The sequence below is a fragment of the Parasteatoda tepidariorum genome, chromosome 7 (genome assembly GCF_982258835.1).
Source record: "Parasteatoda tepidariorum strain Cologne lab strain chromosome 7, Ptep-v5.0, whole genome shotgun sequence".
NCBI classification, from domain to species: domain Eukaryota; kingdom Metazoa; phylum Arthropoda; class Arachnida; order Araneae; family Theridiidae; genus Parasteatoda; species Parasteatoda tepidariorum.
The window spans coordinates 5,508,050-5,530,773 of NC_141761.1; the positions used below are offsets into that span (position 1 = coordinate 5,508,050).

Below are 22,724 nucleotides of genomic sequence, written 5' to 3' on the forward strand. Positions count from 1 at the left end.
CTCCAGACAAGCAAGTTCGCTGCTGGAGGGAGGGGTCCTGGGTTCGAATCCCTGGGACGGACAAATTTTCAAGAAAGTCTTTTTTCTTTTAAATTATGTATATTATTTTTTTAATGTGTTTTTCGATATTCTGGAGGGTCCTGCATGTAGGAAATAATTTTGTTTATTGGGAAAAAACTGGCCCGATATCACACCTTAATAGTGACCTATAATATTTTAATTGGACCACGTATTGTATTACCGGGTAATAGTGTACCCTATCAGAGGAAATAATTAGAGACCTCATAGGGGGTACACAATGTGGCCCTGTAGTTTAATACGTATGCATATCTAAAATAGTGTGTTCAATCGCTTTAAAATGAGGAAATTCATGTTCTAAAGAACTTTAAAACGAGGAAATTCGTGTTCTTAAGAGCTTTAAAACGAGGAAATTTGAAATCATTTTTCAATAATAACGCAAGGCCCGATATCAGACCTTAATATTGACGCATAATATATTAATTGGACCACGTATTATATTACTGGGTAATAGCGTACCCTACCAGAGGAAATAGTTATAGACCTCATGGGGATACACAATGTGGCTCTTTAATTTCCTATGTATGTATAAATATAATAGTGTGTTGAATAGCGTTTAAATGAAGAAATTCGTCTTCTAAGGAGCTTTAAACATTCGAAGTCATTTTTCAATATTAACTAATGCAAGACCCGATATCAGACCTTAATATTGACCCATAATATTTTAATTGGACCACGTATTATATTACTGGGTAATAGTGTACCCTACCTGAGGACATAATTATAGACCTCATAGGGTCTATAATTATTTGCTCAGGGTCTATAATTATTTGCTGAGCAAATATTTATAGACCTCATTTCTAATAATAACAATGTGGCCCTGTAGTTTACTATGTTCGCATATCTAAAATAGTGTGTTCAATCGCTTTAAAATGTGGAAATTCGTCTTCTAAAAATCTTTAAAACGAGCCGATACGAAGTCATTTTCAATATTAACGCAAGACCCCATATCAGACCTTAATATTGACCCATAATATTTTAATTGAATCACATATTATATTCAGTTTACTATATTCAGTTTATTGAGGGTTACTAGAGGTCATAGACCTAGTTACCCCTAATTGACAGCCGCAAATCTAATTATTTTTATTTAATCTTATGAAGAATATTAATTCAATTAATTAACAATTAGCTAAATGAATATTTAGCTATCTAGGTAATTAATACATATTTGAATAGATTATTAATAAATGAACTAAGAAAATTTTTTAATGTATTTTTTACATTTAAATTATTTTTTGTAAAAAAAAGTATTTTTTACACAGTGCAATCCCTTAGTCTAGAATATGTGCCAAGCATAAGCTATGTTTCCACTTATTAATACATTTTCAAACTAGGTAATTTTTCTAATAATAATCTCTAATAGTTTTTCCTTTACTGTGCTGTACTACTTAAAAGCGGAATAATAAAATTGCTGTCCAAATTTATAAAAATAATGTATCTCACAAGTAATTGTGCAAATTTTAACTTCAGTCTATATATATGTATATAAATTATAAAACATAATAAATATATAATATAGCTAAAAATATAGAGCCTTAAAATGAAAGCTGTGTGTTTTTAAGTTATACTATTGTATCCTATACAGAAATAAATACAACCTACAGCTGATAATATTAAGAAGCTGCCTACAGATGATGATTTAGTGTGGTATTGATCATGAAGTCGAGTTCTGTTGATTATATTAAGTCTTGCAGCAAATTTTGCAAAAAATAAGCGTATTGTACAAAAGTAGCCACCTGCTAATATAATGTAATAAATTGAATGTACCCTGGAATTAGCTAAATACATAATTAACACAGTTTATTGCATACATTTTATTTAAATACAAAGACATATCTATAAACAACACAAAAATTACACAAATTTCTATTTATATTTCGTATTCAATATAAAAATAATAAGGACAACAGAGAATTTAAATATTTTTGTCCACATAGAATCACTTGGGCTTAACAATAGAAGAGTTCTGAAGAGCTTCAATAAATCAACTACAACAAACAATGCTTGACATTATTCAAAATCCTGAAAGAGAGGATAAAATAAAAATTATGCAAATCATAGATTTTAAGCAACATAAGTATTTTTGTGAAAATGGGCTTTTAAAACCAAAATTTTATCTTGAAAAGTTCTTGCTTACGTCATTTCATCAATACATTTTGATTCATTAAAATACCTATTGTAACACCATGCAGATATACACCAGCCTTACAATTTAGAAAGATTTTGAACATAAAAATCCTTTTTGAATGAAATTATTGAATAGTGAAACACAAACCCATTAAGATTGACACCTAGTACATGAAAATCTGGCTGTTAAATTAAAAGTTATTCAGGGTGCTCACTTTTTTTATTTTGTGCACACCTTTTATCAGAAAATATTTAATTAATTTTCAAAAACTTACCGTTTTTTTTCCTTCTTTATTTTATGGTGCTCAATTTTATTGCTTTTAATATTTAAAATGATTATGAAGATTGATAAAATGATTATTCTAATGTAAATTATTGTTTCAAAGAAAGGTATAGAAGAAAAATTACTTTTAAATATATACAACTTACATACTGATACGAATTTATCAATCACATTTCCTTTTCGCTTTACTTTCATGATTAAATTTTTAATTGTATTCCTTTGACAAAAAAAATTTCAAAATTTACAATATTTTTCGAATTAAAATATACATCAAAACGATAATATGTAATCAAATTGAAACCAGTTCAGCAATAAATGAAAAAATTTTGCTCAAAATTTGCTAGTTGAAAAAGCAGATCATTTTCCAATACTCTAATAGCTTTATATTTTAATAAATTTTTAAATTACTTCAACGGTGATGCTTTCTGAAATTTATATGTTTTCCGTACATAAAAAGAAAGAGAATTAGATAAGAACAGTTGTAATTAAAAAAAACAAACTATCAATGACAGATTTGACTAAATCACAATTTCAATAATGTCTCTATGTAACTGGTATAGATGTAAGACAAAAATGGACAAGTTTACATAAATATTATACATAACATTATTTACATCTCTGAAGAAATTTATTTTCTTCAATTTTTATTTTATTTATTTAGTTACTTTTTTTAACTAAAAATTTTTGTTACATACTCCATTACCATGCCAACTACAGAGTTCTCCTTTAGAATAAAAAAGGGCAGGGTGCTTCCTCACATAAAAGAGTACATTGAGTTTTGAAAGGGCTCTTACTTAACACCGTAAATATTTAACAAAATGTGTAATAGCTGAATTTGATCTTCAACGATTGTTAAATTACCCTCATATTTCAAAAAAGAATTTTTACTCATTATCAAAATGAGAGAAAAATTTGTAGTTTATAAAAAAAAAAAGACATGCTAAAAGAGAATCACTGTGCACACATTTTTTCAAATAAATAAATAAATAAATATACAAAAATATTTATTAAAAAAATAATTTAAAAAACCCTTAATAAATTAATTAATCCTAACAAAGTAAATATTTATACTGGTATCAGAATCAAACCTATCAACACAGATAATTTTAAAAGTGTGTAATTATCATTTAAACATTAAATTTTTTTAATGGAATATGAACAAAAAGACATTGTCATCAAAGGGCAGTGATGGCGGGTGGCCCTTCCCCAGGAAGTACACTGCATACTACATGCATTTTCATTTGATACAAAAAAATTAGTTGCCATTTTCTGTATATAGGTGTAGCAGGTGCTCCATATGAGCCACTTACAATATATACTTTTCAAATTTCACTAAAAAATTTTGTAAAAATATACATGCATTAGGGGCACAAACCAAAAGAAACAAAACTTATTGAAATCTAATGAATAATTTGGAGGATAGCTGGACTGAAAGTATTTAACCTGTTTGATTGCCAGAGGACAGAAAAGTTAAAAAACAATCAACATTTCAATATGGAATTAAATTGGTTCTGGTGTTTTTCATCTCCCCTAACTCATAAGAGAATCGTAAGATATCTATAATTTGTTTGCTTACTTAAATGTTAATTTTGAGACTCCAAATGTGTTTAATTTTTAAACTTCTGTTTCAAGAAAACTTTTTTTTGTTGAAAAGGTGAATTTTGCCTTAAATAAAAAGATTTCCTTCTATTTACGAATAGATAAATAAGTGAAATGTAGGTGTTATTAACACTGCTTTTTAGTTATGATAAATTAAATTTACCTACACATTTAATAAATTTTTTTAAGAATTTTTAACTTTTATGAGACATTTCACGTGCTTAGACTAAAAATAGGTTTTCTTATAGGAAAAAAATTGTTCTGCCAAATAATGTCTTGGAAGGCATTCAATACTGTACATGTTAGTTTCAAGATGCTTCAAATCGGTACTTTATCATAACTTTTTCTTCTCTAACCTAAACTCAATTAAAATTTTATTGTGCTTAATATGAAAAAAATATTTTACGAACATGAATATAAAATTTGGAAATATAACTTTTTTTTTCATTGAATAGGGAAGAGAACTATGAAAATGAAAAACCATTATTAAAATATAAAACAACATACAGTGACCTCTCACTTCTGCCTTTTATGTGCCTTTTGCACATATACAAAACTTTTCAAAGGATCATTATATAGGAAAATAATGTTAATTATCATTTGTTTATGTGTGGTTCAGAAAATAAATATTTCAATTATGCGGACAATTTTTTAAAAAAATAGACAAAAATTTTAATTTGTTCTCTTTAAATAGGAAAAAAATAATCACATTTTTTTTAGAAAAAAGTGTTTACATTTAAATTAAAGCAAATGAACAATTTTCCTAACAGATAAAATGAAATATGTTACTGGATCTAGTGAAATAGTTCATTTTTCTTCCCCTTGTGACTTTTCATGCTTATTGTTTCTAGGAAGACATTTTTTCTATGAACTTGAATAAGGTGTCTCATCTGTACAACAACCATATTGAAACCACCATATATATACCACCCATATGCTTTGAAAATTTATCACGTACAGTTTCTTTCCCACCATTGATTAAAACATTAGTTTTTGGTAAATGAATGTTATAGCGATTACTATTATTCAGTTTCAGAGAAAACAGAGATGGCGAAAAAGCTTCTCAAAGTCATAAAAAAGAGTTAGAAGGATTAGCCACTACTCATAACTATTTATAGTTTAATTCAGCTATTGAAACTTTTCTTATTTGTATAAACTTACTGTTTCTGAAATCTTATGCACTTTTTCTCTTGGTCCCAAAGACTGGTGCAGAAGTGAGCATTCACGGTATTCTATTAATGAATTCTCTGAATATATTAAAGTGCCCCTAATCCTTCTTTAAAATCATAATTAAAATAATAAATAAAATTTCTCAAAATAATATTAAATTGCTTATGCACATCAAAGATTCTGAAGACGATAAAAACTATAAGTTAAATAGTTAATCATCGACTAATGAATTTAAAAATTAATCTGTATCAGTGGAATTGGTTGATAACAGTTGTTTTTCTTAATTTAATTGATTTAAAATAGAACAGTTTCACATAAAAGCTGTTTTTTAAATTTATAATTGATTTTGAAGAAAACTCTTCCAATTGATTATAATTAAATATTTATCTTTTATATATGGTATGCCACCTATTACAATCATCATTAAAAATTTGCATTTAAACCCTGCTGCAGTAAGATTGACAGGCAAACAACAACCATTTTGCTCCAACCAACAGATTATGTAAACAAAATTATCAAGAAATAAAGCTGCCAGATTTTTTCGTTAAGCTCTGTTTCAGACTACTTGTAAATTTACTTTTAAATTAGAGTTCAATGCAATAAAAGAACATTGTGTGTAACAAACTAGTCATTATATCAGTCTATCACTTTTATATAAAACTCAATATAAGGATTTGATGTTTAGTGTAATGAAAAAAAGTTTTTAGGGACAAAATGACTATAAACTTAGCTTTCAGTGATTTGTTTGGAAGTAATCATAACTTGTTTTGTCAATAGAGTAAGAGCTGAATTTGGAGCATTTCAGTTACTTGGTAAGCTAAGTCGACAAGCACAGAGCTACAGTACAGATTTTAGTACTCTAACTAGTCGGAAAGTAATATTAATTTCAATCGCAAGTTACGATTGTTACAAACATAAAAGCGATAAACCAATTAAGAATAATAGATGCAGTAAGTAATAAGAAAACTTACAAAAAAATTCACGGAGGACTGGCACAGACTTTCCAACATTTAAAGAGCAAGAAAAAAAATAGTTTTCATACGGTATTGAGCAATATTTTGCATTTACTATAAAAACTCTTTAAAATTGCATGTTTTTTATGTGAATATTAACTTGAGATATACAAAAAAAAAAAAAAAATTCACCTAACTTTCAGCAAAAATTTAAAAAGCATTACACAATGGTCACATAGAAAATTTGAATAAAATTGTTTAGAAATCAGAATGAGAAAAATAACTTGTAGGTCAGGAAACTTTTTAAACAGAATTGTCAACAATAAAACAACAAAATTTTATAAGTTTGACTCTAGGATCACAAAATATAAGGTAAGCATTGAAAATCTTTCAAATAGTTAATTGAAAAATTTTAATTTCCACTAAAAGATTCTGTGCAAAAAATGACTATAAATTTAGCTTTCAGTGATTTCGAAGCAATTATAACTTGTTGTTTTTAGTTAAATTAGCATTCTTTGTTTTGTCAATATTTTTTATGCAAAGGGTCAGATGAGGATAAGGTCCACTATACATAGGGCAACTTAGTTAAAATCTTTAATGTAAAAATTAACTGAAAATGTGCCATAAAACAATAAAGAATATAAAAAGTTTGTTACTTCAAAAAAAAAGTGGTTGCCTTTCTTTGCTATTAAAATTAATGATTAATATCTTTTAGAATGTATGAATTAATCAAGTACAAACAATTTTTTTAAAAATTAGGACGAGAGAAGGCCTTTAGAATAAAAAAAAAAAACAGACAAATAAATAACTTACTTCTGACTCTGGCTGGAGGTGTGGATACAGAGGAAGACGTTGACTTACAGGATGAACTGGTAGAAGACAGAAGAGAAGATGAAGAGTTGGGATTCAAATCCTGGGAGCGAATCAGTGCCGATCACCTGCCGAGAAACATAAGATAATGAATGACAGATACATAAAAATAGAAATTTAAACAAAAAATAAATATAACTTTCAAAAGTAAAAAACTTTTGGATAAAACATATTTCTTGAGAATCCCACTATATTATGTTCTTTTAGTTTTATTACCAGGCAGTGAAACATTTTTAACAGCAATTTTTGAAGTGTCTGGTAAGACTAAGTTTTATATAAAAATTTTATTACAAAATTTTAACCTTTTGCCGGCCTTTTATCAGCCACCAAAGCTTTATCCAATGCTTCGCACAGCACTCAAACCAAGAAAGAACTGTTCATAGGCCTTGGAGATAAAATTTAACATGAAATTTGTATTTAAATGTAGTAGTGTTTTTTTCTACCTTAAGACAAGAAACTCAACTAATATCAAGGAAGAGGAATAAAATTGGAATAGTTATCAAGTTGTAAAATAAAAAATAAATAAAATGCTAACATTAAAGTTTATTAAATTTATCTGACAAAGCAATTAAAAAATAATTAAATATTAATGTACTAGAAATTAACTTTTTTTTTTTTTAACAATTAGACCTATAAGCTAACAAATATCACTGCTGATGTCATTTGTAAAATATTTGAAAATATGAATTATCAAAAGTTAAATTTAAAACAATGTGTTATGCTTAATCAAGCAGAAAATTCCATTTTTTTTTGTTGCTCATTCTGCTTGAACAGTTTGTCATATACTGTTTGAACAATGACAGTGACCTTCTTCGTGCTCCAGATTATTGATATGTCAAATGTCATTGCTTTCGGACGGCTGATTTATGAATCTCATTCATTGTAGGCATTCATTTACATATATATATAGAATTTCTTTGTCTAGTGATATTAATTGTAAGGATCAGACCATAGCTAATGAAATTTAAAATTGCTTTCATATTTGGAAAAATAAGTACTTACATAATATTAACTTGTATAATCACAAAACTAGAGAACTAGTAAAACTAGGGAACAAAACTAGGGATCTAGGAGCATTCTTTCAAAATAGGTGAATCGTATTTTAAAACAAAATGCAGATATTTTAAGTTAGCTTTGCTACTATCTTAAATTTACAGAAGTCAGAGTGGTGCAAAACTTAAATTTTGCTGTCTAGACAAAGGAGGTATTGTTTCAGATGAATTTGTTCATGTTAAATCGAAAAATAGAAATCAAATCCCAATCAATAAAACTAAAAGTTAATGTGGTTTAATGAGAAAACAATGCAAATTTAGACTTATAAATATTTAAGCATCTGACATTGCTGCCTGAGCAAGTTAGGTATTGTCTCGTACGTTACATTTAGTTTAAATTGAACACGATCAAAAGAAAATAATTAAAATAGTTGCTCTAAATCCAAACCAAGTTGTTAGAGTAAGACCAAAATTTGAAGATATTCAAAAAGTTCATGATGAAATAAAAAAGAAGAAAGAAACATTTTCGCAAAAGAAACCCAGACAGTCCAAAATGTGTTTAGCAGAAGACAAGAGTTTTAGAGGCTTTATGTTTTGATTTACAGTTTTCATCGCAGTCTAGAGAAGTGATTTTGAAAATCAAAAAAGACACTATCCAAAATATAAATTTTAAAATTTAGAATAAAAAATACAATTTTACCTATTTGTGTGTTTAAAATTGCTATTTAAACACGTGAAATATTATTATCCGCATATATTATTTTATTCTGAATGTGATTTTAAAAAAAAAGCCAAAAATACAAAACTAGAAGTTTTACCTGTAAAAACTTTTAAATTACCCTTTAAATAAAAAAAATTAATATACATGAGGCATTGCTATCAAATATCTAGTTGAATTCGGAATGCTTCATAGTTTGGAAGTTATAAGGGTTTTAATGTCCAAATAGGTTTAACTCATTATCTATACCTTTTATATATGATAACTCTTAAAACTATTAAATTTTTTATCCCATTTATTTCGGTTTTGATTTAATTCTATAAGGCATAAAAATTATTAAGCCATACTTAATGTGTTAGATAATGTTTAAATTCCCTCCACACCTTCCAGCTTAACGTTATTCAACTTTTTATGACTAAGATAACGTTTCTTTCTAATAAAACATTTTTCGTTGTTGTTTGGTTTTTACTGCATTTTTTTAGCAATCTTTACAGTACTATGATCATTTTAAGTACTCAAAGAGCTTTTCTTTTGCGTTCTTTCAAATGCACAAATTTTTCAAAATTATTATCATCATCATTACTTTTTCCCACATCTTGTACTGCTGTCAAGATAGGAAAGCAAATCTCCAGTTGGCATTAAAAGTAATATGATCATGTAGTACATAGATATTTTACAATACATAGACACTCTAACAGCTGCAGACACCTTTAAATAGCTGTATAGTTGTTTGAAAACAAAAGTTAAAAGAGTGCACAGGGACTTGAACTTTACTTAGCACCATGCATATATACTGTATTAAGCTATTGCTTTATCAGAGTGGCCATACAAATCAGATTTCAAATTTCCCTGATTTTTCCAGGTTTTCCAGATAAAAATCTTAAAATTTCCAGGTTTTTGTTTCTTTTTTCTTATTAAGTGTAGGATGTGTACAAGAAAAGTGTCTATATTACAAAACATTTTATTCAAAATGTTATTTTTTAAACATATCATCTTGAAAAACATAATTTATTTTGATAGTTTGGCAAGATTTTTTTTAATTTTTTTTTAATGCTTTCGTACGAAATTTTGAATCAAAAATCATACATTGACCAACATAAGAGTAAAATGAAATATTAATATATAGTTAGTTCTTAAAAAAATCTTTTATTTAAAATTTAAATATACTATTAAAGGTTAAAATGAAATAGAAAAAAATTAGGATTAATGCAACAATTGGACGACAAACATTGCTGTTAGCGATTGTAAAAAAAATGTGTGATTGGTTGGTTTGCTGAGAAAAAATAATTCGCAGACTTCTTTGAATGGGAGTAGAAAAGCTTTCAGAAAAAGAGTGCAATATAAAATCTATTATTATTCAATTATAACCAGCTAATTTTTGGAGAATTTTATAAAGTTGAGAATACAAAGACATTTTGTCAAAATAGAAAAAATTACCACCAAAGCATCGGAACAAACTTGAGCCATAAATGGATTCAGCTCAAGGGCAGAATTTAAAAACAGAAACTAATATCCTAATCCCTTCTTCCACCTCCACCAGAATCTTTCCTACATTGCACAGTCCCGTAGCTGTCAAAGGTTTCCACATTCGTTTAGCAACCGCTGGAGAATTTTATTTGGCATTCTAGTTTAACAAATTTTGATGTAAGCAAAGTATCGCTAAGTTGATGATATTTAAACTGTTTACATTTAAATATAAAAAAAGTGGGTATAATGGATGAAATAATTTAAATTAAGAAAATTAGTAAATAATTTAAATTAGTGAAATTGAAAAAATTAATCAAAGAAAAAATTTCCAGTTTTTCTTTAAAATTCCCTGATTTTTCCAGGTTTTATCCAGTATAAAGAAATTCCCTGATAATTCCAGGTTTTCAAGGTTTTCCAGGTGGGTGGCCACCCTGTTTATATAGAAACTCCCCTGATTTTGATGTACTTTAATTAAAATAATAAACATATGTAACATACATGAAAAAAAATAAAAATAACCTATCATTCAAATGGTTTTATAATATCTGACACAAATCCTTACAGAATAAAAACTATCCACTTAAGTTAGTGTTTGAATACTGATATTTAAAGTCTAACAAAAAGTTTTTCTAATAAAAATTTAGGGTCAGTCAATGTTCAAACAAAAACTTGGTGGCTCTGCTTACAAACTCCCACGATTGTACTACATTCTTTTCTTTTAAAGGTTGATCTTTTCGCAAAATAAACTTATTTTACGAGTAAAATAACATTTATTGTAATTTTATATTGGAGCATTTTCTTAATATTATATATAAAATAATATGAACGATTATCTTGGCTTTAAAATAATAGACTGCACCAGAGAAAAAATAAATTTAAACATAGGGAAACAGAATATGTATTAAAGGTTTTCAAAAAAGAATAATAAAATATACTCTTTTTATTTTCCAAATTACTTAAAAACAGAAAGTACATAGCAGTAGCTGATATATTTCAACACACTTTATTTATGGAACATAGGACGATTCTTAAAACGTTTGAGATCAAATATGTACAACTCTGTAATGAAAGTATAAGAATAATTCAAGTTTTTATCAGATAAAAATAAACCATTTAATTTTTAAGTGTTATATAACGCATATATGCAAACAATATTTTTGAGAGGAATTTATTTAAAAACATACAAATTCACTAACTTAAAATTTGCTCATTTTTTAATAAAATGATTTATTGTTAAATATCAAAACATTAGAATATTCAATTTCTTATAAAATTAATTCATGGTCTAACTTATAGTAAATAGAAGTAATTATTTTAATGGTAGTTAATAGAAGCAAATATTTTAATAGTGGCTGAAACCTAAGCAGAATATAAATACTTTAATAGTGGCTGAAACCTAGGCAGAATATTGGGGGGGGGGGGACCTAAAATAGATTCAGCGTATTCATAAATTTATATTTCAATCTCGTGTTTTCTACAGCAAACTATAAAAGACAAACTGAACAATTACTTACAAGAATGTGATGATGCAAATTATAATTGAAAAAATGGTTTTCATGAATTAAATTTTTTTTTTTATAAGTATGTATGATATACATTTTGTAGGATGCATAATAAGAAAGGGAAGTTATTTTGATTTTAGAGGCATTATTAGGTTAAATTAGTAATATTAGTAACTATACTAAATTTAACTAATTTTATTTGAAATTAATCCCTTAGAACACAAATTTTTTGAAAAAAAAAATCTTTTTTTTTTATGTAAAAAAACACTTTAGAACATTGTCAACTTTTCTTTTGGTGGACAATTTCGATATACTGCGCTTTTGTTCCATGGAAAAAGGCTATATTTTATTCTTGAATAAATAAGTGTTATAGCTTACAATCCTATGTAAATAATAAATATCAATAAAACCTTTTTTTTCTTAGCTTTCACATTGTTATTTTCAACTCTCGATTATATTTGAGTGCCAAAAATTTAGCAGCATAAAATATAACGGCTCTTGAATTATCTCAAATGTGCACAGTTAGGTTTAGTGTGCTTGAATTAACTCGAGCGCACAAGTTATGGGGTTAAGGCATTTCAATGCGTTTTTGTACCAAGAAATTTAAGATATCAAAATTGTACTATGTTGAAAGAAATTATGCAGAGTTTGAAATTAGGATTCGATATTGTCCATTTTTCAGATACTGAGAGAATATTTCTTAAGATTTTAGGAGACAAATTATATTTTAATTCTTTAGCTTTAATCACAATTTTTTAAATAAAGATTTAAGCACTAGCAAGCTTATTAATAATTACAATCACAATTAATAAATAAATATTCAAAATGATATTAAGGCAGTAGAATAAAAAAATAATTCGATATTTATGCTGCTTAAATATAAGATTTAAAGTATCCCTGTAATTTAGCTTTGTTAAACACATTTATTTAAATGTATTACATTACAATTTCATAAAAATGTCATATTGACGTATTGAAAAAATAGTTAGTATGCTTATAAAATAATGAAAACTAAGTAACAGGATTCAAAATGATAGAAATTTTTCTTTAAAAAAATTCTATTAAAAACAAAATAAATAAATTTGAAAAAATCTTAGTAGAAGGGTTTAAATCTTGTTTGTATTGATGCTTTATAATGTTCAAGAAAACCATGTTTCAATCCTAGCATTATCAAATTCATAGATGTCAGAAATCGAAGGTATAGGTAAAGGGTCCTTTAACTCAATTCTTTTCTTTAACTTTTCCATGCTAAAATAACATTATTTCTTCTAAAATAACATAACATTCTATTATAAATTGGAAATCGGTAATATGAACTTTTGTTTTTTTTATTTACTTCTAAGAAAACAACTTTAGTATTCAACATTTAAAAGACATTTCATTTTGGAACAAAAAAAAAAAAAAAAAAAAAAACTATTAAGCAAGACAAAAAAAAAGAACTGTAATAGAACGTTAAAAATTTTTATTCATTCATATTTAAAAAAAAAATAAATAAATGCGCATTAAGTATAAAAAAAAATGTTAATTGTCTATATCTATTATGCAATAATTGATGTATGTATCTTTTTTTAAGTAAGCGTCAATTGAGGGCAATTGTATCATCAGGATGCTCGAATGTTAACATTTCCCCTTAATAGTGAGTTGTCCAGCAGGTGGCACAGCGCCGCAACTACTGTGTCTGTTTACAAACGTAAGAGAGAGATTTTTAATATGAAATGATTAGGAAGCAGCAATGTACTCGGCTGCTGAAGTAGTTTGTTTTCTTTTATTTCTTAATTAAATTTATTGTTTTATTGTTGAAATTATTCTTAACTTGACTCATCGCCACATCGAAGAGAAAACAGCGATAAAAAGTAAAAGAAGACAACAATAGCTAGTCATTGATTTGTAAACTTCAATCTATTATCAACATTAAGTTCATTATGAGATGAATTCCTAATTGTCTGAGAATAACTTTTTCATATAAGACATTTGGGTGTAATGAGATGTAAAGAGAGAACCCAGCACAAAATTGTGAGCATGTGCTTTAATGAAGAATTCTTTATAGTCATTTGTAAAAATTGTTTTGTACCAGATTACAGAGAATCTTGTGCATGATATTAAATGGAGCATATACTGGACTGAATAAAGTTCAGCAACAAATGGCACACTACATGGAATATACTATATAAAGCTTTTGTATGCAATCATAAAATACAATTTTACGAAAGTAATTGAATGAATTTTAAAAAAATTTATTGAAGCGTACTCAATAAGGAGGTTGCTTAAGTTAATCTGCACATCACCTAGGTTATCTGTGGAACAATTGATTTTTAAAGTGTATATGTGATACAGAAATTTACAGATTTCATACTATTTAGAACTTACTACAGAGGTATTCAATGCATTTTTCATTCTCTCCCAGGTTGTTTCATGATTACTCAAGTTGATCAAGGTTTTCCAGCAGTTGAATTATTGCAAGAAGCAACACAGTGAAGATGAGTCCTACAAGTAATTAATATTATGATAAAAATATTGATAAGTATAAAAGATTTAAAAAAAAATCAAAATAAATTAAAATAATGAAAATAATGCACAAGCTTCAAAGCTACAATAAAGCATTCATATTTAAGCAGATTTGAATATTTCACATTATTTCTAACATATGTTTTTTTGTAATGTTTTCTGCATTAAAGATGTTTTAATGCAAATGTATACAATTGTGTACTCCCAATGAAACTTATACAATTTGTAATATGTATATTTGTTCGGTATCATTGTTTTATGTTTGGTATTTTACTTAGTTATATCATTTAATAGCATGATTCACTGCAAGTTTACAAGGTTAATGAAAAATTTTACAGGGAAATAAAACATGATATTAAATAATTAAATATTCAAACAAATGTAACACAATTAAAAAATATCATTGAGCTTTTTGTTTGCAGTGTCAACACCCCTCTCTTAAAAGTATTAAGAGAAAAAAATACATTTTCAAATGTGTTACATTTAAAATTTAACACAATTACTTTAATTAATCACAGATTTACATTTCTTTCAATAAGAGTTTAAAAATCTACCGGTTAATTAAAATTTAACTAAAATTTATTGCAATTATAGAAAATGAGAAACTTTTGAAAAATGTGTAACTTTAAAGCTGTATAGAAAAAATACATATAAATTTTCAAATATTGGAGTGTTGTCAATAAAAAAAAGAACATTCTTAGTGAATAGAAAAAGGAATAGCAAATCTTAAAACATTATTAGAAATCAATCCAGTAAAGTTCTGATATAAAGAATCTGGTAAAAATTATTTACACCCAAAACTACGGTTCTATAATCATCCAAATACTATGTAATTTTTTAAAAATCATATTAAGAAGAATATATTAACTTTTAAATTACAAAATAGCAAATGAAGAAATATCAAATTAATAACTATTTCAAAACTAAAGGATAAATAAAACTCTTCAAAACACACATCAGCAATTCCATTTTCTAAGTTGACTCTTGTTAAATTATTTTAGAAACAAATTGGAAAAAATATTCCATTTGATTGAAATATTTATTATTAACAAATTATTGCCAAAATAATGGAAGTGAACAAGATTTAAATAAATAAGTTTACTTACAATATAAAATAAAAACTTTCAGCAACATCTAAAGAATAAATTAATTTTCAAAATAAAATTAAAAGCTTTTATCTACTCAAACTGTAAGAAATTTTTAAAAAAAATTCTAAATAACAAAAGAAAATAAAAAAAAGTAATGCAAACAGCAGTATTGAATTATTAATCCAATGTATTAATATATACACACACAAAAAAATACATAAAAAATAAAACAGCCTAATCCAAAAATATTTAAATAATTAGAAAAAAATAATAATAATAACAACATCCAATAATAAAAACACATCTTGAATTTGCAAAAAACTATGTGATGGTTCCTAGAATATCTTTTTAAGAAAAACAAAAAATCATAGTTTGAGTTTGCAAGTAATCTTTTAGACACATAATCAATATATGAAATACTGATTAATCTAATTCTATTCAAAGAGGGTTAAATATTTTAGGGATTGCTTGCAATTTCAATTGGGATTTTTGGTATCACCCTAAAAGAGTAAGCTTACACAGTAAAGAGTAAGCTGTTTAGTAATCAATGCAAGCAAAAAAGTTTGTTTCTAGCAAGGACAGAACACATCTTGAAAACTCCAATTAAAACAAAGTTAAGCTTAAATTAAAGAACATGTAGCTAAGATAGGGATCAAATTAAACAAGTGATTAAATTTCAGAATAGCTGGGACACGCTATTGGTCGAAAATGACATCACAATTTGTGAGAAAAGAGATGGTATGTATTGCCTGATGCGATTTTGAAAAAGTGCTGAAATTTTTTCATTAAAACAAGTTATTTCTATAATTTTCTTTATTTTTATTTAATCATTTATAATTGATTTTATTTCAATTTCAAGATATATAACTTCATTACTTTTACACTGTGGTGTGACCGTTAAGTTGTTCACCTTCTACCAGAGAGATTCAGAGTTCAATTCAAATTTCCTCAGCTAAAAAGATTAATAACTATTTAATAAGTCTTATTTCATTTATAAATTATAATTTTTTTAATCAAAATTAATTCTTTTCAAAAAATTAAATTTTAAAATAAAAAATTAATAGATGTTTCATATTTATTTTTTAATTGTGGATTATTCTTCATTAATACATGGATTATTCTTCAACTTATTATAAAATTTTAATGTGAATTTTAAAATATTGTGGTTATAAAATAGTTTAAGCATTTTTTTACTGAATTTTGAAAGAAATTTTTTTTAAAACTTAAATTTTAAATCACAAGTTTCAAGATATCACAACACGCGAATAAGTCATCTGGGGAGAGACCGCTTTCATGCCTTTGGCCGTTCTCTTTTCCCTCTCCTCTTCTTTTCAGTTGTATAGGAATGTACTACGATATTTTCCCAATACTTAATATTTTTTCTTTTTATTTAATAAAAATATTTTTGAAAATTTCCATGATGCCTTTTTTTAGAACTATGTTTAATGTAATTTTCAGTTCCACATAGTTTTCCAACTTAAAAGACTTTAATCTATTTACAAATCAAGAGAGAAACTAACGTACTTTCTTACTCTATGACTCTCCACACGCTAATGGGGAAAGCATGCGAAGTGTTGCCATAGGTAGTGAGTTCTGCTCAACGCCACCTGCAACCCATTTCGATCAACAATAGCTACTGATATTTTTTTGTTCTTAAAATAATTTCTAAATTGAATAAAACATTAAATAGCTGCAAACATTTCTAGAAAAACAAGTTAGAGATAATAAATATTCTATCCAAACCCAAACATTTCAGCAAAAAGGGAAAGTCTAAACGAACCAAAATTTACCCCTCTCAAATTCAATCCCACGCAATTTTCAAAATTAATAAATAAATAAGTTTAAAAAAAATAATAACAATGATTTTAGGATTTTTCAATCACTTTGAAGGACCTACTCAGTAACAGTTAGTATGCTAAAATACATGTCCACTAGATTTTATAACATTGGAGTATATATTAATTGTATCAATTTTACATTGTTTAATAGTTCTGGCAATTTTTAAATATGTGTTGCTCATATCTACTAATGCAAATGAATTAACAGTTGCATAGTGGTTTAATTAACAAAATACCTCGAATTGACATTAGCATACATGCAAACTTTTAAAGACTAGAACTGGTAAGACTATCCATTAACAATTTATGAAGCATATAAGAATTTGAAAACTAATATTTAGCATATCTGTTTCAATTTTAAAAACACAACATCTCAGAATATCAGTAAAGTATTTTGGGCACAATAAAATCCTTTGTAGTACAATATTTTGACAGATAAAAAACTTAAGATTTACAAAACTATAGTTTCCTTAAAATAAATCATAAATTGCAAATTTTTTTATTATAATTCACTATGACTAGTTTTTTTAAAAGGTGCTTATATAAAGTGCAATATGTTGCCCATAGATATAATGACATGAAACATGAAGCAAGTCTTAAAGATGACGTAAATTATGTACAAGATATAACTTGCAAATTGAAATGCAACGTATGTACCGTAAATCGAAGCATATATGAATAGCAAACAATAAAGTTTGAAAAATGCACAAAGTAACAAGTCATAAATAGCAATGAGTGATTAATAAATCATCAAAATGCAAACTTTGTCACATGATTCTTTGATTACTTCAATGCAAAACACAACACATTATTTGGTAATGATTTTTATGTAAAAAATGATGCATAATCTAGTAATCATTAAATGCAAAAGGAGATTCATATATCACTTTGATAAAAATTGCAAACAGTAATTTTTAAATCCCATTAATGCTATTTGCAATAGGCAAATTTTAAATCCTTCAAACATGAATCTCAGTGTGTGATTCGTAAATCACTTGAATAAGAATCGTGATGCCTGATTCGGAAAACACTTAATAGCATGTAATACTCAGTATGATTCAGGAAGCATTTCAATGCAGACTCTGATGAGTTATTTACAAATCACCGTAATGAGGCCCATCATTTGTAAATCACTTTCATATTAAACACTATGCTTAATTCTTTATTCACGGAATATTTACCTATGAGGGATAAAAATATAATGTATAAAACTGAATATAAAATGATAAAAAAGTGAAATGAAGCTAACGCAGTGACTACACTTAAACTTCGAAAAAACACCGCATACCGAGCGGCAACTATAAAGCTATGTACAGAAATGAAAATTTCTTGCTAAAAATTCTAGCTTACTAAATATCAAAGTGAAAAATAATCTAGCAAGAAAAAGCCAAAGGGAAAAATTATGTATTCCTTTTTGACCTTCAAGAATTTTCTCATTGTAGTTTTTTAAAAATTATGTTGGTGCAAATTTTTTTACCATTTCATATTTGATAGCTATATAGATTAAATACATCACAAATTATCAGATTTTCTGAATTGGAATAAAACTTCAATTTTCACACATTAGCAAATAAAAAAAAAGTTTCAAAAACCACACATTTTAAAATTAGTGCATGCTATGCATGGTTAAAACAAGTCTATTATTAGACATGGTTTCGCTAATTACTTCCTTTACACTTTTCCCACACCCTACTAGTATTTTGATATCCAATCACAGGAGAGGGGTAAATAAGGATAAGGGTCTTTTCCAAAATTTAAATCAGACTCTCATTTAACTGACCTAGAACTATTTTTATAGTAAAAAAAATGGCAAGGAAAGAGGAGTATTTTTTTAAATTTCATATTAACTTGATATAAAATTTGATTTATATAAAGTTAATATCTTTTATTAGAATTTTATCCTTAAATTAAATTAGTACAGTAAAAATCAAAGTGAAAACCAGGGGCTGATGCAACATATTGACACATGGAAAAAGGTTTGCAATTTACTTAATTATGCTGATAAGGTGTTCAAAATTGTCCAAAATATTCTTATATAATATTTGAAAGGCCTCTAGTTTAAAGCAATCATAATGTGATAATACTAAGGAAAAGCATTAACTGATTTGACCAAACAATGTAAAAGGACAAATAAAATGGAAATAAACAAGGTTTAGCACTTAGAACACTATTAGAAACTTTATAATTTGGAAATGAAGACAACATAACTCTATAATATATAATATTACATTATAATAAATAGGTAATTATAAAATTTTTTATTTTAAATTGATACAACAACAGGAAACTTTTAAAAATATTAATGACATAACATAACTAATAATTCAAAGATACAAAAGAGTTGAAAGAGCTTCAGAATTTTCTTTCAGATACAGTAAACTAAAAGTGTAACATTCTTTGTATCATTGATCGGAAAAGGCAAAATCTTATCTTCATTAAATATAATTTTTCAAGGCCATTGAAAAACATTCTAAAATGGCAATGTTTAGTTATAAGAAATTCATTAACAGTATATTTTAATACAGTGTTCTGCTTAACTGTTTTTTGAAAGGCGAACTGCCCCCCCCCCTTGATCCCAATAAATGTACACTCTTTGCTCTTTTTATAAAAATAAGACACCCTTCATTAGAAACTATGTCTTTTTATTCAGATTCTATTTTGAAAAAAATTAATTCATTGTTTAACTAATAATTATATTGGTAAAATTATGTGCTTATAGGTAAAATTCAGATTACTTATACAAACATTTACTTTGCTTGGATTATTTTCAACTAGTCAAATTTCTAATAAGTATCTTTTTTGGGGCAGGTGGAAGGGGGATATTAATTTTTATAAGTGATTTAATTTTTTTTTTATTAAAAGTTTATTTTCTTATAATTTTCAGTTAAAATTATTGAGAAAACCTTTCTAGTTGTTTATCAATTAATCGTTTTTTGTTAGTTCTTTTATTGAAAAAAAAACATGCACAGAGATTGCTATTTAGCATGCCTTTAATTATTTTTATAAACTACAATTTTTCTCATATTTTGATAACAAAAAAGAATTACTTCTTGAAATATACTCATAAGATAGTATGAGATGGTAATTTAAAAATTGTCTAGGATAAAATTCAGTTATACATAATAATACACATTTTAACATTTTCGATGTGAGAGCCTTTTGAAAGCTGATAAAGCTTTTTTCAGAGAGGAAATACCCTGCCCTTATTTTATTCATAAGAAAAACTCTGTAATACAATATATTTCTTATTTATATAGACATAAGTTTGAAGAGTTTTATTTTTAAAAAAAATAAAGATACGATATATTTCTTATTTCTATAGACATGAGTTTGAAGAGCTTTTTTTTAAGATCTCATTTGTTTTAAATTCATATTAATAAACAAAATTCATAGGAATAAGTCACTAAATAAATCAAAGTAAGCTAACTAAAATGAGTTTTATTTGTTATCAAATAAAAAATTGATTTCAATTAAGAAAGATTTAGTTGAGAAGAATAAAAAGAAATATATAAAAATATAAAAGACAAAAAGTTTTTATTCAGAAACTTTATAAAATTCTATAATAGCTATATAACATTTTGTACATCATTATAATGATTTTTTCTATTTTGTATTTGTGTACATTGCTAGATTAAAAATAATGAATCAGAATAAGCACAGATATTTCAAGACCCAAACCTGCTTCAATATCATTAAAAAGAATTATTATTAGACCATGCTAGTTTAATAATAATTCTTTTTAAAGAATCATTGAGAATTTTAGAATCATTAAAGTATTTTTAAAATCTAATGGATTTAATCTATATTCTACCAAAACATGTATTCCAAATTTCTATTTCGCAGTATACCTTCATTTGACTAAGCAAAGAGAAAATAACATGGGTGAAGCTAATAGAAATTTTTTACTTTAAAAATCTGACACATAAACCTTGCTTTAATTTCCTATTTTTAAATTTTTAAGATAAATTTGTGATTGTTTTCATTAAACTAAAGAATAATTAGGTGATTGATTGCAAATTGCTTAATTCCTTTTGATGCCCAAGAGCTTAACCTTTGTTTTTGAGTTTTTCCTCTAAAAAAATTCCTCTGCTTAGTATGATTTTTAAAAAAAAAAAAAAAAAAATTGCAAAATAATGAGGTATAAAACTTGTAAATTTTCAGTGTTTTATGCAAACTTTATTATAACCATTTATTTTTATTAACGAAAAAAAAAATTCTAACTTTAAATAGTTTTAAAAAAAATATGTACCATCATTGATAATGAAGATAAATAAGCAAATTTTATAAGACTACAAAAATATCAGCAGTTAAAGGAAGTTTAGCAAATTTATAGTTACTGTTTTATATTTATTAAGAGTTTTTCTATTCTGATTTAGCCCAACACTGTATGGGTATAGAGGTGAGTCGGATAAATACCCAATGAGTATGGTATTTATAAATAGCTATTTACCCCCGCCTTGGGTTAATACCCTAAATCAGGGTTTTCATAACTTTTTATTATTATCTAACTAACTTTTATCAAACCGTCAATTGTCTTGCTTATAGTTTTGGAAATAAAAAAATTTTCAATTTTTAAAAAATGAACATTAAGACTTAAACTGTATCGATAATAGGAAAAATATTTTTAAAAAAAACTTCAGACACTCAGTAGAGGAGCTACATTGTCACAATAGAGAGTATCGTAAAAAGGTTTAGTTGTGTAGCACCACAAAGTAAATTTTATGATAAGTGATTTACGCGAAGGTTAAGCCCCTTTCAAGAAAAAATCACTTTTTTCCCAAGACAATGGTATTAACTAGATAAAATAAATTTATAAGAATAAAGGATGAGTTTAAAATTTCCTAAATATGTGCATTTCTATTAATTCTATAAATTTAATATTTATATTAATTGACTAAACTAAAACTGGAAATTTCCCTTGTAAATTTTTATAAAAAATAACTATATAACTAATTTACTTAAAATAAACATAAAAATATATATTTTTTATTTTAAATTTAAAATTATTTGATATTTTGTTTAAAAAGTTTTTTTCTGCATCCTATTAGAAAAAATAAAAATGATTTTTTTAAAAATTCCTTGATATTTTAGTCAAATTAAAAAAAAATCATTTTCACAGAAAAATATTAAAATATACAATTTAGTTTTTAAATTAACAAATTATTATGTTAATTAAGAGCAAAACACAGCTTAACCTTTAGAATACAAAATAATTTAGAGAATTAAACAAGAGATAGCTGTTGTTTAAAAATAATAAAATTTAACTGAGTTAAATTTATTAAGAACTTGTATTTTCCTTCAGTTTCATATGAAAGATTGATTATTAATATTCTGCTCTGAATTTTTAATTAAATATTAGTTTAAATCAAACTCTTTTGTGATTTGTAATAAAAATACACATTGTAATGGACAATATAAAAAATTTAATGAGTTTTTAAATATAAGTTTTCACTGTTTGTTTAAATATGTAAGCAGGGATACCTTGGAAGATGCACTTTTTAGGGGGTGTCATGTGATATGTATATATTTAT

General features: G+C 25.9%; 1 protein-coding gene across 17 annotated transcripts in view; it reads right to left on the reverse strand.

Moving 5' to 3' along the window:
* Nucleotides 1-1,880: 1,880 nt before the first annotated feature.
* LOC147806772 (uncharacterized) overlaps nucleotides 1,881-22,724 on the reverse strand; it is a 40,654-nt gene continuing 19,810 nt past the window's right edge. For 10 of the 17 annotated variants that reach the window (XR_015435161.1, XR_015435159.1, XR_015435158.1 and 7 more), the window contains 3 exons: nucleotides 14,130-14,246; nucleotides 7,027-7,151; nucleotides 1,881-2,103 (listed from right to left, as the gene is read on the reverse strand). The gene's annotated coding sequence lies outside the window, so the exon portion shown is untranslated. Of the gene's footprint in view, nucleotides 2,104-7,026; nucleotides 7,152-14,115; nucleotides 14,247-15,373; nucleotides 15,402-16,231; nucleotides 16,308-16,879; nucleotides 18,520-22,724 lie in introns of those variants that run through there. The other 7 variants (XR_015435154.1, XR_015435151.1, XR_015435152.1 and 4 more) reach the window with 5 other exon arrangements.